This window comes from Aethina tumida, chromosome 6 (genome assembly GCF_024364675.1).
Source record: "Aethina tumida isolate Nest 87 chromosome 6, icAetTumi1.1, whole genome shotgun sequence".
Lineage (NCBI taxonomy): Eukaryota > Metazoa > Arthropoda > Insecta > Coleoptera > Nitidulidae > Aethina > Aethina tumida.
In genome coordinates this window covers 9,729,352-9,748,975 of record NC_065440.1, presented here as the reverse complement: position 1 = coordinate 9,748,975, position 19,624 = coordinate 9,729,352, and the positions used below count along the sequence as shown (strand labels likewise).

General features: G+C 26.1%; 2 long non-coding RNA genes across 5 annotated transcripts; one reads left to right on the top strand and one right to left on the bottom strand.

The window, feature by feature from the left end:
- Positions 1-6,484: 6,484 nt before the first annotated feature.
- Positions 6,485-9,910, top strand: LOC126265964 (uncharacterized). Of its 2 annotated transcripts, none has more exons than XR_007548461.1 (3): positions 6,485-6,613; positions 8,346-8,630; positions 9,796-9,910. It is a non-coding gene; the product is annotated as an uncharacterized LOC126265964 (long non-coding RNA). The 2 variants fall into 2 exon arrangements; XR_007548460.1 differs by lacking the exon at positions 6,485-6,613 and adding an exon at positions 7,352-7,480.
- On the bottom strand, positions 7,121-19,340 carry LOC109604306 (uncharacterized). Of its 3 annotated transcripts, none has more exons than XR_007548458.1 (7): positions 19,205-19,338; positions 14,511-14,622; positions 13,996-14,112; positions 13,804-13,923; positions 13,403-13,486; positions 9,750-12,071; positions 7,121-7,720 (listed from the first exon to the last, which is right to left on the bottom strand). It is a non-coding gene; the product is annotated as an uncharacterized LOC109604306 (long non-coding RNA). The 3 variants fall into 3 exon arrangements; XR_007548459.1 differs by lacking the exon at positions 7,121-7,720 and adding an exon at positions 7,827-8,322 and having other exon boundaries at positions 10,353-12,071; positions 19,205-19,340; XR_007548457.1 differs by lacking the exon at positions 7,121-7,720 and adding an exon at positions 7,827-8,584.
- Positions 19,341-19,624: the final 284 nt, after the last annotated feature.

The window sequence follows — 19,624 nt, the reverse complement described above, 5'->3', positions numbered from 1 at the left end:
AATTTGATCATTTAATATATTATTTGTTTATCTTTATGTATTTCTAGTAAGCCTAAAATTTCTATTTAGATATATACCTAGATTCATAATATAATTGAAAACTTGAAATTTTATCTGTAATTGTTTCTATTATCTTTAATTTTTTATCCAAACTATCTTGTCTATTTATTTATTTCTAGTTTTATCTTATTCAATAATTTAATTTTGAAAATGACATGTTATAATATTTTAATAGCAATTCTTTTGAGTTTTTATTATTTTTATTTGAGAAATAATAATAATCCATAATAATTCTTCTTTAATTTTGTCAAAATTGTCTGTCTATTTATTTAATATTTAAATAATAATTTAAACGTTTCTAATTGAGAAATAATTTTATTCAAAAAATTTTTATGTAAGATACTTATTTTTGTATTGAAAGTATATTGAAATATATGATGTTTTCTTAAATAAAATCATTCAATATTTTTAAAATTAAATAACCAGATTTTATACGATTTCTAAATTTAATTTATCTGATTCAGAGGCAGTAATTTGAAATTTCTATATTAGATAAACCCTTCTTAATGTTCTTAATGGTTTATTTAAAGATAATATTGTTATCTATTATTAAATTCATACTAAGCAGCTTATTAATAGAATTTTTAATAATTAATAATTAACATCTTAATCTAAGTACGAAAAATAAAAAACTGTAACTATACTATACTTATAAAATATTTATTTACAAAATAATATTTAATTCAATATTATACGAATTAATTGACATCCATCGCCTGAAAATATCCGTACGTGCACACTCTTTCGTGTGAAATTATATCCGCCCCAACTGCGACCACATTACATCCCTCGTGACTGTATATACAAGGAAACTTGATTTTGTCAAACAATTTCTCAAGCAGGACATTCCTCACGTTAATTTTTTTCCCTCCGCATTCGGGACAAGGGACGGGTTGTTGGTAACACGCGTTGCAAATGCAGTGGCCGTTTTCGCATATCCTGATTGGCGGCCTTAAGTGTCGCGAACACAGTTTACACACGAATTCATCGAGTACTTCACAGTTCAATGGGGAAGACATGTTTGTTTTTGATTTGGGGATGATTGTATTTCGGGGAATGTTAGTTACATGATGTATATTATGTGTAAATCTATATTTATTATATTTATCTCTAGGTAATGGATCTACCTAGTATTCTGAAAAATTATCGTTGTTTATACGGTACAGTTTTATTATATTAACATTTAATCTTAATATCAACTATGATTTTTCGATTTTAAATGAAAATTTGTGTAAATAAACATTAGCATTTAATATTTTGAGATTATGAATAATTTAATGGCACTATGTAGATTAAGAATTTGTTAATACTTAGTTTTAATTATGCCAAAGAAGTTTTAGTTCATCTAGTTGTTTTAAACATATGTAATGTAACAATAAATAAATCTTCTTGGGACCTTTATTTACATATTTTATATAATAGCTTTTTAATCAAAGCTTTAATTGATGCTTCACTTGATTTGGTAAAAGCTGAGGAGTCTCTAATAACAAATTCATTCAAAATCTAAGAAGTGACTAAATATAATATGGTAATGCTAAATAATCTACAGTTTTACAACTCTCTTGTTTTTTAGATAATAAATAAAAATTTGGTGCCAAATTATTTTTTATAAATTATCTGTCACTAATTCAAGAAGTTGCAAACTCTCAGCCAAAACTTTGGACTGCATTTTTTAATACAAGTTTGGGAAATTATTTGAAAATGTTCGTACTATTTAAAAATATTGTTTTATGTTGGTGATACTATTTCACAATTTATGTAATATGTGTTTTTTATTTAAAAATTTAATTATCATATCAAAATTGAGATGACCGAAGAGCTCATCCTCTTCAACAAAAGGCAGTTCAATAGAAATATATCAGTGCCAAATATATAATATTATTCAAATCACTTGTTTTTTGGTCAATAGATAAAAATTTACTGTCAAATTATTCCATTTATATTTAAAATGTTTATCTTCATCAGCGACATCTGTACCTTCTGAAAATATATTTTCAGAGCATCATCACAAATCATCAAAAGGCAGACTTGCACCTAAAACTTTGGAATACATACAAATTTGTGATATCAAATGAAAATTGAATTAATATTTTGAGATTATAAATAATTTAATGGCACTATGTAGGTTAAGAATTTGTTAATACTTAGTTTTAATTACACTAAAGAAGTTTTAATACCTATGTAATGTAATAAATAAATCTTATTGAGATCTTTCTTTACATATTCTGCATAATAGATTTTTAACCAAAGCTTCAATTGATGTTTAACTTGACGTGATCAAAGTAGCGGAGTCCATAACTTCTGCTGAAGTTGACATATTGTTAATGTATAGTAACTATAGTATAGTAACTACTTCAAACTAATGAGACATCTCGACAAAAGTCAATTGAATGATATAAATATAATAATGTCAAATAAACCACAGTTTTACAACTCGTTTTTTGATACAAATTTGTGATATCAAATGAAAATTGATGTAAATAAACTTCCAATTACATTATTATTTAATATTTTAAGATTATAAGATATTAAATTCACTAAGTCCTTCAAAATAATGATAAATCTCAGCAAAAGTCAATTAATGATATAAATATAATAATATATATATAAAAAAATTTTTACCAAAATTATTTTATTTATAAATAAAATGTCTGCCACAAGTTTGAGATTATAAATAATTTAATGGCATTATTTAGATTAAGACTTTATCCATACTTAATTATGCTAAAGAATTTTTATTACCTGTGTTTGTTTTAAACATGTGTAATGTAACAACAAATAAACCTTCTTGAGTCTTTTATTTACATATTCTTCATAGTAGATTTTTAACTAAAGCTTCAATGGATCCTTAATTAGACATGATGCGGACTCCATAACTTCTGCTGAAGTTGAGGTACTGTGAAAGTATTTAGATATCAAATTCACTTCTCCAAAATAATAAGACATCTCAGCAAAAGTCAATTGAATGATATAAATATAATATTATAATGTCAAATAAACGATAGTTTTACAACCCAGTTGTTTTTTAGACAATAAAAAAAATTGTGCCAAAAGTATTTTATTTATATCTAAAATGTCTGCCACAAATTCAAGAAGGTGCATCTGAAACTTTGGACCAAACAATTTTTACATAATCCACATAATAGATTTTTAACCAAAGCTTCAATTGACGCTTGATTTGACACGATTGAAGCTGCGGAGTTCATAACTTCTGCTGAAGTTGACATATTGTTGAAGTATTTAGATATCAAATTCACCAATTCCTCCAAAATAATGAGAATTCTCCGCAAAAGTCAATTGAATGATATAAATATAATATTATAATATCAAATAAACCACAATTTTACAACCCAATTGTTTTCTAGAAAATAAAAAATGGTGCCAAAATTATTTTATTTATAAATAAAAAATCTAAACCTAAAACTTTGGAACAAATAATTTTTTAATATAAGTTTGTGATATTATTTAATAACTTTTGTACCATTAATATTAATTTTTGTAATCTTTTCTTTCAAAATAATATAAATTAATTAATAATTTTATTTAATGCTGTTTAGCACCATTATTCAATTGTCATGTCAAAACTGAAAAAATTATCTGATTAAATTATCTAAACTGAGTCCTATAAGGAATTCATGTTTTTCGACAAAAGTAGAATCTTTCAATCCACTTCGTTTTTGGTCAATAGATTAAAATTTACTGATAAATTACTCCATTCCTTTTGAAAGTATATTTTCAAAAATAGGCATCATCACAAATTTAAAAAGCAGCAGACCTGACAATTATTGTTGTGTTTGATTTGAGTGATTTATATTAATTTTGTTGGTAAATAAAAAAATTATATATTATATTATTAATTTTATTTCAACTATTTTATATGGCACACCTTTACCTCAGTATTCATAGGTTTATTTTAATTATAATATCAGTCATGAATAATAATATTATTAGTTTTTTAAAGATTTGAATGATGATTGAGTCAACTAAAATTGTTGATCAAGTCCTCACAATTGATGAAATAGAAGAGATTTCCCTTCCTCAAAAAAAGAGATGAAGGAGTAGTTGGCTTGAAGGTAATTAATACGGAACCAGTTCTTTTGTGATGTAGGTATGTCAAATTACTAAATCATTAAATAAATATTCAACTGGATTTATTCACTGATTCTTACAGTAAATTATTAATAATTTAGGTAATTGTTTAGAATCGCAGCTTATCAATAATAAAAGAAAAAATAATTTTAAATTTGAAAAATACTGATTTTTAAGATTTTTTTTTTGAAATTATCGTTTTGGTATTGTCCAAATTTGTAAATATTTTAACAATAATATTTTCAAATATTTATATAATAACAAAAACTTAACTCTTTTATATATTATATTTTAAGTACCTGAAAAAAGAGATTAGGTTTGATTTCTATTTTTTTTTCTCTAAAAAATTTTGATTTTTATCTATTGTCCAAGACTTCAACACGCTTAAAAATAGAATACTTAAAAAAAATTACGAAATTTTTTTTGAATTTTGAAAATATGCTATTTTTGGCGAACTAAAAGCATTTTTTTTTTCAAATTTTAAAATAATTTTCCCCTATGAAATATTAATTTTAAATTTGAAAAATACTGATTTTTAAGATTTTTTTTTTTTTGAAATTGACATTTTGGTATTGTCCAAATTTGTAAATATTTTAACAATAATATTTTCAAATATTTATATAATAACAAAAACATAACTCTTTTATATATTATATTTTAAGTACCTGAAAAAAGAGATTAGGTTTGATTCCTATTTTTTTTTTCTCTAAGAAATTTTGATTTTTATCAATTGTCCAAGACAACACGGTTAAAAATAGAATACTTAAAAAAAAATTACGAAATTTTTTTTGAATTTTGAAAATATGCTTATTTTGGTGAACTAAAAGCATTTTTTTTTCTAATTTTAAAATAATTTTCCTCTATGAAATATTAATTTTTTTATTCGGTCAAAACATAGTTCTTATTTAATAGTAATAATTGGAAAAAGTTTTCGATTTTTTGGGTGAAAATAGGTGGAGCCGTGATTTTAAACAATTACCTTATCTCAAATGGGATGATTTCGTGATGAGGGCCATGTTGCCATTTAAACGCGGTGTTGCCATTTCTTATAGATTACAGATATCTTTTTGTCCATCTGTCACTTTATAAAAAGCGGGAAAATTTACAAATTTATATCAAATGAGTATAGGTTAGGTTTTTTGAATAGTATTCGAAAATAAAACAATTAAATATTTTGCATAAATTTTATTATAAATTCATGATAAAAACAAAAAATGAAAAATAAAAAGATTCTCTTTTGCTTCAAGCCATTTGACTCTTCTCTAAATCCTTAGAATTTTATACAGCCGTGCAACTGATATGTCCCAGAAAAATATTAAAATGAAAGCAAACATATCGGCTGAATCAAGCCACACAATAATTGACTGGTGAAGTAAATCCCCAGGTTTTAGAAGACTGAGATGATGATGCCCAAGAGCCCAAAGTGGTGGCAATAGATGAGTCCAAGTTTTTCCACCGAAAGTACCATCGGTGCCGTTGGGTTCCAGGACGGTGGGTATCCGGTGGTATAAAACGGGGCTCTGGTAAATGTTTCCTCGTTTGAAGTTCCCAACAGAAATGCGGAAACACTTACAGCTATTATTGAAAGTATATAAACAGTGGATCTTTTATTCTTCTTTGATCAATTGTTTGACACTGTCAGTGACTGTAGGAAAAGCCTTCAGAAGTGTGGCGACATTGAAGTCTAAATTTCAAGTTTTAGCAACTTCCCTTCCTATTCCAAAATCAAAGTAACTGGGCACGGAAAGCGACAGTTCCATCAATTCCTAGGTCTCTGGAGTTTTTGGGAAAGGAAAGGTAAGTTACCTATGGATGGTAATATATATCATAAGGAGTATGCAAATAGTACAGAGAAAATTTGCAAAAACAATATAAATTGAGCTAAATAAAGAAATAGTATAACTTCCCAAAAGCCTCGTCCCTGTCATAGAAGCTGAAATATCTAAATTCAAACTTGATAAATATTCGCTTATATAATGCGACATCGAAATTATAGAAAATTAATTTCTTTTAACTGAAAAATATGGAGACCAATAATAATAATATCATTTGTGAAATTAATAACACGAAATCCAAACAAATAAAACTTTTAACAAATTGGAACGTTTTTTTTTTAAATCATAATACACGATCCTGATGATTTTAATATAAATTGAACATAGTGGGATAAGTTGGGGTTGCTGAATGGAAAAATAAGCAGCGAAAAATATGATAATCTTTTGAATTTGTCATTATACCGTTCTTGTGGACATATTTAAAAATATGTACATCTAAGTATTAGTACTAAAAGAAAATTATACTCAAATATAAAACTAATGAGAATACGAGATGTACTAAAAGCCCACTGTAGAAAAATAATTGTTAATTTACGTCAGAAGCCAAACAAATAATAATTTTAACAAACTGTTCACGGCACAGCCAATTATTAAATAATAAGTGACCTGCTCACTGCCCACAAATGGAGGTAAAATTTTTTTTTAATGGGTTCAATGTCAACATACAGTTTGTTCCCAAAGAATTGGCCATAATAATACACAAATTCTGAACGTACGTATTTACATTACTTTAAAGTGGATTCGTTGAGATCCCTGTCTGATAAAGACCGTCGAACGGCGGTATGCTTAAGAAATAACCTGCATGGATTAGATTTCAGAGATTACAAAGATGATTTGGAATCTAAGGAAATTTTTCGTATATTGGAGTACCTTTGTCGTACCGCCGATTCTATGAATGGGAAAGTAGCTTACAAAGGTGGTGTCCGTGAAAAGACATATTTAAATAAAATAAATTATGGGCATCTGAGTGTTAACATTGAAGAATTTGGATGTCCAAAATTAAATGTACTAATTAAAACTTATAATCACAGTGCCACCGCCGCTGCAGACCAAAATTGTTCACGGCACAGCCAATTATTAAAACAAATAAAACTTTTAACAAATTGGAACGTTTTTTAAAAAATCGTAATACATGTAAAGGAAGAGTTCCAGAACCTGTACATCCTGATGATTTTAATATAAAATACACATGGGGGGATGAGTTGGAGCTGCTGAATTGGAAAATCAGAAGCGGAAAGTATAATAATCTTTTTAATTTGGCATTGTACTGTTCTTGTGGAACATATTCAAAAATATGTACATCTAAGTATTAGTACTAAAAGAAAATTATACTCAAATATAAAACTAATGAGAACACGAGATGTACTAAAAGCCCACTGTAGAAAAATAATTGTTAATTTACGTCAGAAGCCAAACAAATAATAATTTTAACAAACTGTTCACGGCACAGCCAATTATTAAATAATAAGTGACCTGCTCACTGCCCACAAATGGAGGTAAAATTTTTTTTTATGGGTTCAATGTCAACATACAGTTTGTTCCCAAAGAATTGGCCATAATAATACACGAATTCTGAACGTACGTATTTACATTACTTTAAAGTGGATTCGTTGAGATCCCTGTCTGATAAAGACCGACGAACGGCGGTGTGGTTAAGAAATCACCTGCATGGATTAGATTTCAGAGATTACAAAGATGATTTGGAATCTAAGGAAATTTTTCGTATATTGGAGTACCTTTGTCGTACCGCCGAGTCTGTGAATGGGAAAGTAGCTTACAAAGGTGGTGTCTGTGAAAAGACATATTTAAATAAAATAAATTATGGGCATCTGAGTGTTAACATTGAAGAATTTGGATGTCCAAAATTAGATGTACTAATTAAAACTTATAATCACAGTGCCACCGCCGCTGCAGACCAAAATTGTTCACGGCACAGCCAATTATTAAAACAAATAAAACTTTTAACAAATTGGAACGTTTTTTAAAAAATCGTAATACATGTAAAGGAAGAGTTCCAGAACCTGTACATCCTGATGATTTTAATATAAAATACACATGGGGGGATGAGTTGGAGCTGCTGAATTGGAAAATCAGTAGCGGAAAGTATAATAATCTTTTTAATTTGGCATTGAACTGTTCTTGTGGACATATACAAAAATATGTACATCTAAGTATTAGTACTAAAAGAAAATTATACTCAAATATAAAACTAATGAGAACACGAGATGTACTAAAAGCCCACTGCAGAAAAATAATTGTTAATTTACGTCAGAAGCCAAACAAATAAAAATTTTAACAAATTGTTCACGACACAGCCAATTATTAAATAATAAGTGACCTGCTCACTGCACACAAATGGAGGTAAAATTTTTTTTATGGGTTCAATGTCAACATGCAGTTTGTTCCCAAAGAATTGGCCATAATAATACACGAATTCTGAACGTACGTATTTACATTACTTTAAAGTGGATTCGTTGAGATCCCTGTCTGATAAAGACCGACGAACGGCGGTGTGGTTAAGAAATCACCTGCATGGATTAGATTTCAGAGATTACAAAGATGATTTGGAATCTAAGGAAATTTTTCGTATATTGGAGTACCTTTGTCGTACCGCCGAGTCTGTGAATGGGAAAGTAGCTTACAAAGGTGGTGTCTGTGAAAAGACATATTTAAATAAAATAAATTATGGTCATCTGAGTCTTAACATTGAAGAATTTGGATGTCCAAAATTAGATGTACTAATTAAAACGTATAATCACAGTGCCACCGCCGCTGCAGACCAAAATTGTTCACGGCACAGCCAATTATTAAAACAAATAAAACTTTTAACAAATTGGAACGTTTTTTAAAATATCGTAATACATGTAAAGGAAGAGTTCCAGAACCTGTACATCCTGATGATTTTAATATAAAATACACATGGGGAGATGAGTTGGAGCTGCTGAATTGGAAAATCAGTAGCGGAAAGTATAATAATCTTTTTAATTTGGCATTGAACTGTTCTTGTGGACATATACAAAAATATGTATATCTAAGTATTAGTACTAAAAGAAAATTGTATTCTAACATAAAACTAATGAAAACACGTGATGTACTAAAAACCAAACAAATAAATCTTTTTAGATTTCGGAGATTACAAAGATGATTTGGAATCTAAGGAAATTTTTTCGTATATTGGAATACCTTTGTCGTACCGCCGATTCTATGAATGGGAAAGTAGCTTACAAAGGTGGTCTCTGTGAAAAGACATATTTAAATAAAATAAATTATGGGCATCTGAGTGTTAACATTGAAGAATTTGCATGTCCAAAATTAGATGTACTAATTAAAACTTATAATCACAGTGCCACCGCCGTTGCAGACCAAAATTGTTCACGGCACAGCCAATTATTAAAACAAATAAAACTTTTAACAAATTGGAACGTTTTTTAAAAAATCGTAATACACGTGAAGGAAGAGTTCCCCAACCTGTACATCCTGATGATTTTAATATAAAATACACATTGGGGGATGAGTTGGAGCTGCTGAATTGGAAAATCAGTAGCGAAAAGTATAGTAATCTTTTGAATTTGGCATTGTACTGTTCTTGTGGACATATTCAAAAATATGTACATCTAAGTATTAGTACTAAAAGAAAATTGTATTCTAACATAAAACTAATGAAAACACGTGATGTACTAAAAACCAAACAAATAAATCTTTTTAGATTTCGGAGATTACAAAGATGATTTGGAATCTAAGGAAATTTTTCGTATATTGGAGTACCTTTGTCGTACCGCCGATTCTATGAATGGGAAAGTAGCTTACAAAGGTGGTGTCCGTGAAAAGACATATTTAAATAAAATAAATTATGGGCATCTGAGTGTTAACATTGAAGAATTTGGATGTCCAAAATTAGATGTACTAATTAAAACTTATAATCACAGTGCCACCGCCGCTGCAGACCAAAATTGTTCACGGCACAGCCAATTATTAAAACAAATAAAACTTTTAACAAATTGGAACGTTTTTTAAAAAATCGTAATACATGTAAAGGAAGAGTTCCAGAACCTGTACATCCTGATGATTTTAATATAAAATACACATGGGGGGATGAGTTGGAGCTGCTGAATTGGAAAATCAGAAGCGGAAAGTATAATAATCTTTTTAATTTGGCATTGTACTGTTCTTGTGGAACATATTCAAAAATATGTACATCTAAGTATTAGTACTAAAAGAAAATTATACTCAAATATAAAACTAATGAGAACACGAGATGTACTAAAAGCCCACTGTAGAAAAATAATTGTTAATTTACGTCAGAAGCCAAACAAATAATAATTTTAACAAACTGTTCACGGCACAGCCAATTATTAAATAATAAGTGACCTGCTCACTGCCCACAAATGGAGGTAAATTTTTTTTTTATGGGTTCAATGTCAACATACAGTTTGTTCCCAAAGAATTGGCCATAATAATACACGAATTCTGAACGTACGTATTTACATTACTTTAAAGTGGATTCGTTGAGATCCCTGTCTGATAAAGACCGACGAACGGCGGTATGGTTAAGAAATCACCTGCATGGATTAGATTTCAGAGATTACAAAGATGATTTGGAATCTAAGGAAATTTTTCGTATATTGGAGTACCTTTGTCGTACCGCCGAGTCTGTGAATGGGAAGGTAGCTTACAAAGGTGGTACTTGTGAAAAGACTTATTTAAATAAAATAAATTATGGGCATCTGAGTGTTAACATTGAAGAATTTGGATGTCCAAAATTAGATGTACTAATTAAAACTTATAATCACAGTGCCACCGCCGCTGCAGACCAAAATTGTTCACGGCACAGCCAATTATTAAAACAAATAAAACTTTTAACAAATTGGAACGTTTTTTAAAAAATCGTAATACATGTAAAGGAAGAGTTCCAGAACCTGTACATCCTGATGATTTTAATATAAAATACACATGGGGGGATGAGTTGGAGCTGCTGAATTGGAAAATCAGTAGCGGAAAGTATAATAATCTTTTTAATTTGGCATTGAACTGTTCTTGTAGACATATACAAAAATATGTACATCTAAGTATTAGTACTAAAAGAAAATTGTATTCTAACATAAAACTAATGAAAACACGTGATGTACTAAAAACCAAACAAATAAATCTTTTTAGATTTCGGAGATTACAAAGATGATTTGGAATCTAAGGAAATTTTTCGTGTATTGGAGTACCTTTGTCATACCGCCGATTCTATGAATGGGAAAGTAGCTTACAAAGGTGGTGTCTGTGAAAAGACATATTTAAATAAAATAAATTATGGGCATCTGAGTGTTAACATTGAAGAATTTGGATGTCCAAAATTAGATGTACTAATTAAAACTTATAATCACAGTGCCACCGCCGCTGCAGACCAAAACCTGAAGGACCATGTACCGTGGCATTATTTACTAGAAATAAGAGTATGAGGGCAAAACTTAGCCAGAAGATCAGGACATACATTCAGTCGGATCGGACTAACATCACATCCTATACTTTAGCAGGAAAAGCAAAAACAATTACATTTTGTATAGCAAAGAACAGAATAAAAACTAATTATGTGCAATCCTGAATCATCAAGAAACAATCGACCTCATCACTAATCTTACCAAACCAAAATGAAGAAGAGCCAGTAATAAACATAATAAATAGGATTTATAACCCATTGAAGATAAAAATTATGTAAAACTACACTACACAACTATGTCTTTAGATACTTGTTATAATTGTCAATTCATCAACTCCAATATTTAGGAAGCAGCAGGTTATAAACCTTAGTTGAGACAATTAAACATGTACATGTAAGTGGGTATATACTGTTGTAGAATAACATTCTTATAAATTACATACTAAATACATAAAATTACTTATGAAAGTCCACAACTAGGATAAAATTATTGTAAGAATCTCGTGCTTATGCGAATCTCCAAATGATCTCCAAATGATGTTGCTAGAGTTCTAACCCATAATTATTTTGGTGTATTAGTTGAATCGTTTAATCCGTAGGCTCGAGTGACTGAAGAAAGTAAGTCACGACGAGTGGTTTCGGAATGATGATGATCCTAATACCTAAAACATAGAAAGTTCACAAACGTTGGAAAACATTATAAACGTATAATAATTGAAATATTTCAATTTGCTAATTATCTTCAAAATTAAGTAGTTAACAAAACGTTTTGAGACAGATACAAAAGACACCAGAGGTGTTAACATGATAATAGCCTGAAATTTCATGACTATAACAACTATAACTCTCTTCATGTTATAATTATAACTCCTAAATTTTTAAAGAGTAACTGTAGAGAATCCCTTAATTCTCAATTCAAAAATGATGTAAAAAAATTAATAATAAAAATAAAAAAATTAATTTTATATTATTTCAAATTCTCAAATTTCAAATAATAATATTAAAAGAAGAATTAAGAAACATTTTATGAAAAATAAAGAAAGGTAAAATTTATAAGACAAAAATTGAAAAATATAAACTAACTTAACAAATAATAGAAATTTATTGAAGACTTACAGGTAAAAGAGATAATTCATTGTTAAAAAATATTTATTAATTTACACTGATACTGAATATATTTTTTATTTAATTAAATTAACTTAACAATTAATAGAAAATTTTTTAAAAGTAAAATTTATAATATATGATTATAAAAATATCGATTTATTCACATTCTATTATTTTTTAATTATCTTCTTTCTTTATCTTAAATATTAAATTAAATTTAATATTTGAAAAAAATATTTAAATACATTAAAATCATACGATAAAATTAGAAATTTTAAAAAAATGAAACAAAACAAATTGATTATTTAAACAAAAAAAAAATTTGTAATTTTACAATTTTAAGCCAAAAATCTGTGAAAAAAACTTACAGAAAATAATGTGGAACTAGACAAATTTGAAATTTTACAAATTTAAGTGAATATTCACAAAAAGAAATTGAAATAATTCAAATTACTTGAAAAATATATTTAAATTTGTCAAAATACTTTAAAATTTGATATTCACTATGAAAATTTTAAATTGGTGAAATTTTTCAACATATTCTGAGAATAAAAGTGAAAATAAAACAAATGTAACTGAATAAAAATCAAATGTCATCAAATAAGGTTAGACGAACGAAAATATAGTATATTAATTTACTATAATGTTGCTTTTTCAATCAAAATTATTAAAATTAAATTTTTAAACGAATTAAAATTGTTTTAAATATTAAAAAAATCAAATTAAAAAAAAATAAAATTTAAAAATGAAAGCATAAACAATTGTTATTTTAAATATGTAAAATTAATCTTAGAAAATTAAAAATAATCAATTAAATTGTATTTTTAAAAACACACAATCAGCTAAATAATAAGTGAAACAAGGTCATGGTAAATGTAGAACTAACCTTTTCCTTCCATTGTAACGTTTTATGCCAGTTTCATTTGTTCTTACAACTTGGTGGAAAGCTTTATAATTTCTTAATCCAATGCTAAAACAAAAAATCATATCAATACATTAATAATATTAATTATTTATATAATATTTAAGTTAAAGAATATAGTATAATTTAAACAGTAAATTATTTAACACAGAAAAAAAACGTTTTGAAGATAAATCGTGATAATTGACCTTATTTAACTAACTAAATTAATTGCCCAGCACAACAGTTTTTAACAGTTAAAATTTGTAATATTGGCTTCAAGACTGTATGTCGAACATCAACATGATGGTTTTAATTGATCTTTTTAAATGTCACAATCAATATAATAATATGCAAAATAAATTTATAAGAAATGTGAAACTGACCATTTATATTTGCGTTTCAAATTCATTTAATTTCCTTTCTTTTTAAAATTTCATGCCAGCTTAATCTCTCATTTGTCCTAGGAAACTTACATCTTACTGAAAAGTTTGTTAATTTCTTGGCTAAAAACAAAAAATCGTTTAATAATCGGTTTAATATAGACTTATTTAGTAAATGGTAAATGTGAAACTGACCTTTTACATTTGTGTTTGTAATTCATTTCTGTTTTTTCTTCATAAAATTTCCAAATGCCAAAAGTTATTCATGTTTGTCCTAGGCAACTTAAAACTTGGTGGAAAGCTTTTTAATTTCTAAAAACAAAAAATAGATATTAGTTATCCAATTTATTAACATAATTTTAATCACTCTAGAAAATTTTATTTACTTATTTAATTTTTACAATGTAATATAACTGTTAAGAGGAAGAATATAGTATAATATAATTGTGACCACATTTAATACAAAAAACGACGTCTTGATGGTAACTTGTGGTAGTTGATCTTATTTAAATGACTAAAAATAGTTGTTGATTATACACATTTATACAGAGCACATATATAATCATTTTTAAACAGTTAAAATTTGTGTGTTTACTCATATTAATGAAAATTTGTTTATACAATACAAAACTTAGCAGTTGTAACTGTACTTTTAAAAACACACAGTTTAATATTAGACAAAATAAGTTAATAGTAAATGTGAAATTGACCTTTTATATTTATGTTGTGATTCATTTCATTTTCTATCTTTCATGCCAATATCTTTTTTGTTCTACGGAACTTACAACTTGGTCGAATGCTTCTTGGCTCCTTGGACCAATGCTAAAAGTAAAAATTCAGTATTAGTTATTTAATATATTAATATTATTATGTCATTAAAAGCACTATTATAGTTTATTTACATGGTTTATTATCAATACCGAGCAAAAAGTAACCGAACAATCCAAAATGCCATTTTATATCTTCCCTGATGAACGCACTACCCGTATGACACCAAAGTTAAATTGAAAAATATAAGATAATTACTCTAGAAATCTATTAAGTGGAAAATATTGTCAATTGATCCCAATTATGACACCATTAAATATAAAACGGATGTCTTGAAAGTAACTTGTGATAGCTGATCTTATTTAAATAATCAAAATTAATTGCCCAGCATAAACATTTATACTAAATGTATGCAAAACAATTTTCAATAGTTAAAATTTATAATATAAACTTTGAGATAAAATTTAAAAATTATTAGACTCTGCTCAATATTTACTTATCCATATATATATATGAAAATTTATATTTTTACAATACAAAACTGAACAGTTGTAATTGAACTTTTAAAAATACACAATTGATATAATAAACATGTAAAATTAGTTTATAGTAAACATAAAACTAACCTATATTTACGTTTCTTATTCATTTCATATCGTTACTTCGAAAAATTTCATTCCAACATAATTTCTCGCAAAAATTCAGTATTGTCGTTTAATATATTAATATTGTTATATCATTAAAATCCCTTTTATGGTTTATATACATGGTTTATTATCAATACTGAGCAAACAATAACCGAGACAATCCAAAGTGTCATTTTATATCTTCCCTGACGTATACACCACCCATAATACACCGAAGAGTTGCGGGTTGCAAACCATAATATTGCTAACAATATAATTTTAACCACTCCAGAAAATTTAAAATATTATTTAAATTTTGCAATTTTGGAGAACAGTTAAGTTGAAAAATATATTAGAAGATAATTTATATAATAATTATGACAACATTTAATATAAAAAGGACGTCTGAAACTAAGGTGTGATAACTAATATTATTTAAATGACACATACACAACTTACAACTTGCTGGAAAGCTTTTAGATTCTTGGTTAATAGTTATCCAATTTATTAAAATAATAATCATTCAAAGAAGATTTTTCTTGTTTTGTTGAAATTAATTAGACAACTACAATATTTATAACGATGACAAATATTAAAAATATTTTATGAATTAGTAATGTTTACAAAATTTGTTCATAATTTCCCACATTCCAATTCTTACAGTCCTTTTTATAGTACATGTTACTCTGTAATTTCGATGCAGTGTCAAAACTTGCACTGACTCAGAGAATGTTTTTCGTGTTTTCTTGATTTTATTATGATAACTACAATATTTAAAACGATTATTTAAATGATAAATGTTAAATTAGTCTTAATTAATATTATTATTTTTATTTTATAAAAAAATAAATAAATTAAATACCAATATTGTAAATGAAAAGAAAAAATATCTCTTAAGAGTATTATAAAATAAGATATAAGATATTTATTGGGTAAACATATAATATTAGTATGTAATTTTCTTTTTTCTTTATAAAATAAAAAACAAAATAATATAATATATAAATAAATAATAAAATAAAATTAATTATTATTATTTAATATTATTTTGTTTTTGTATTTTATTAATAAACAAATAAATTAAATACTAATATTGTATATTTACCCAATAAATATCTTATATCTTATCTTATAATACTTTTAAGAGATATTATTTTTTCATTTACAATTTTGGTATTTAATTTATTTATTTATTTATTTATAAAATAAAAATAATAATATTAATTGAGCCTAATTTAATATTTGTCATTTAAATAATCGTTTTAAAAATTGTAGTTATCATAATAATTTCAACAAAACACGAAAAACATTCTCTGAATCAGTGCAAGTTTTGACACTGCATGATGTGTATCCAAATTACAGAACAACATGTTATACTATATATAAAAGGGCTGTAAGAATTGGAATATGGCAAATTATGAACTAATTTTGTAAGCATTACTTATTCAGAGAATATTTTTCGTGTTTTGTTGAAATGATTATCATAACTACAATATTTAAATCGATGGCAAATATTAAATTAACCTTAATTAATATTATTTTGTTTTTTATTTTATAAACAAACAAATAAATTAAATATTAATATTGTATGTTTACCCAATAAATATCTTATATCTTATCTTATGATACTTTTAAGAGATATTTTTCCTTTTCATTTACAATATTAGTATTTAATTTATTTATTTATTTATAAAATAAAAATAATAATATTAATTGAGACTAATTTAATATTTGTCATTTAAATAATCGTTTTAAATATTATAGTTATCATAATAATTTCAACAAAACACGAAAAACATTCTTTGAATCAATGCAAGTTTTGACACTGCATGATGTGTATCGAAATTACAGAACATGTTATACTATATATAAAAGGGCTGTAAGAATTGGAATATGGCAAATTATGAACTAATTTTGTAAGCATTACTTATTCAGAGAATATTTTTCGTGTTTTGTTGAAATTATTGTCATAATTACAATATTTAAAACGACAACAAATATTAAATTAATCTTAATTAATAATATTGTGTTTTTTATTTTATAAAGAAACAAATAAATTAAATACTAATATTGTATGTTTTCCCAATAAATATTTTATACCTTATATTATAATACTTTTAAGAGATATTTTTTCTTTTCATTTACAATATTGGTATTTAATTTATTTATTTATTTATTTATTTATTTATAAAATAAAAATAATAATATTAATTGAGAGAATATTTTTTGTGTTTTGTTGAAATTGTTATTATAACTACAATATTTAAAGCGATTAATTAAATAACAAATATTATTATAATAATACCTATTAAGAAATATCATAAAAAAGATTGAGTGATTAGAAATTGTTCGTGTCTATGAGTTGAAATATTACGATACATGACAATTACTTAAATGTTATCAGTATGTAATATTTAATAATAATAGCTGTTAAATAAATAGTTAACGGTCATTACTCACAACACCCAGTTACTTTTTTAAAATTTTATTTTATGGAAAATTTTTGCTATTAATTTCTTTATGTAGAATAAAATTAAAACAATAAAATAACAATAGTTATTAACAAAATATCATACATTTCGTTGTAATAAGAGACGAAAACAGAATTTGGAACTATGAGTTCAAAAATACCACTTTGGTTTGTTCAAAAAAGATCCTCACTCTTGTTTTTCATTTATTGCTTCTTTGAACATTGTTTGTTATTGTATCTTATAACTTATTCATCATTTGTAATCTGTTTCTATAAATGGTATTCTTTAAATGTTGTTGAATACACTTTAAATAGCATCAAGTGTAGGATATTAAGAAAATATATACATTAGGTTTTCATGTTATATAATTTTATAATAACTATTATTTAATTTTTTATAATTAAACAAATAAATTAAATATTAATATTGTAAATGAACATAAAAAAATTATAAGATTCAGATATAAGATATTTATTCATTCTGTCGTTTCCAGATTTAATCAGTTACACATATCTTGTACTTTTTTATTTCTTTAAATTGTTTATGAGATTCTGTACGTAATATTATACAAATATTTAGAAATTTGAGAAAAAATAAATGAATAAATAGAAATACTAAATTATATGAATTACCTGATTTTTAAAATTATTTTATACTTCACTATTTTGACATATTTTTATCAACAATGGATTTTTTAAAAATCATTTGTACTATTCAATTTTATAATTATTTCTGTGTAAGTGTGTATTTTGTATTTGGAACGTTACTACTGTTTATATTAGACACGAAGTAAATAAGTGATTCTTTTCGTCTTTTTCATTATTAAAATTGAATATAAGAAACTGGCTGCGAATCTCCAACATTGTTGTTGATACATAATTTAAAATTGAATATGAGTGATATATAATTCACAAAATTCACGTCGCGTTTCGATTCGATTCTTAAATGTAAATCATCTTAGACCTCAAAAAGGTTTCCAGAATGGCCACAGTGTTTTCACAAAATTGTATTTATTTTATTATATGAAACATTAAATTGCAATAACAATTTTTAAAATTAAAATACTTGATAACAAATGTTATATTATAATGAAAAACCTAAAACACTAAACCATATGTAGAGGTTCTCTTCCTTCGCTACATATAAAATTCACTTTTTTCTTTGTTCTTTAAAGAAAATTATTCTTATACGTGTTTCTTCGTGTAGATTCATATTTGGTCACTCCTATTCGCAATAACAATTCACAATGAATCGACAACACATTTGGGAATGTCATCTTACAATAGCAGGCAGTGCACGGTAATATAGAATGTGACTGTATACAGCCTGACGTCAATGAAGTGGCAGACCACTTATGCATGTGATAGTACATAACTTAAAAAATGTTAATGTTTTGTTGGGTACTCATTGTTAATAATAATAATGATAATAATTTTATTATGTATACATTTTGTATAAAATTTCTTAAATTGCATAAAAAACATTAAATAATTATTGAGGTAATTTCAATTGTATAAATAATAAGTAGACAATGCGTACCTGGTAATTGCAGCAGGCAGTGCATCAAACAAAATTCTTTACACATGATCACCGTTGACCAACAACTTTTCTGCACGTTCAGTATCGTGCTACTGGAAAGCAGCGAGTCCTGAACCAGAACTTATGATGTCTTGTGAATGAAGGTGACTTGAATAACGTCCAGTTTCGAAACGAGTTCGTTAAGCAAAACACGTTTTTACTTCGAGAAATTTTCTCTCACAGTCTTGATTCGCAATTTACTTATGCGACTTATTAATTTTGGTGCATTCAAATTCCATAAGAGTTTACAAGATACTGTATTTTAGTTGTAGTTTTTATTTAATATAATTACAGTACATTGTTTTACTTTTTCATTTTGCTGCTAAATCAACTTATATTAAATCATAAACAAATTAAATTCGCTGTGACTGAATATTTTGT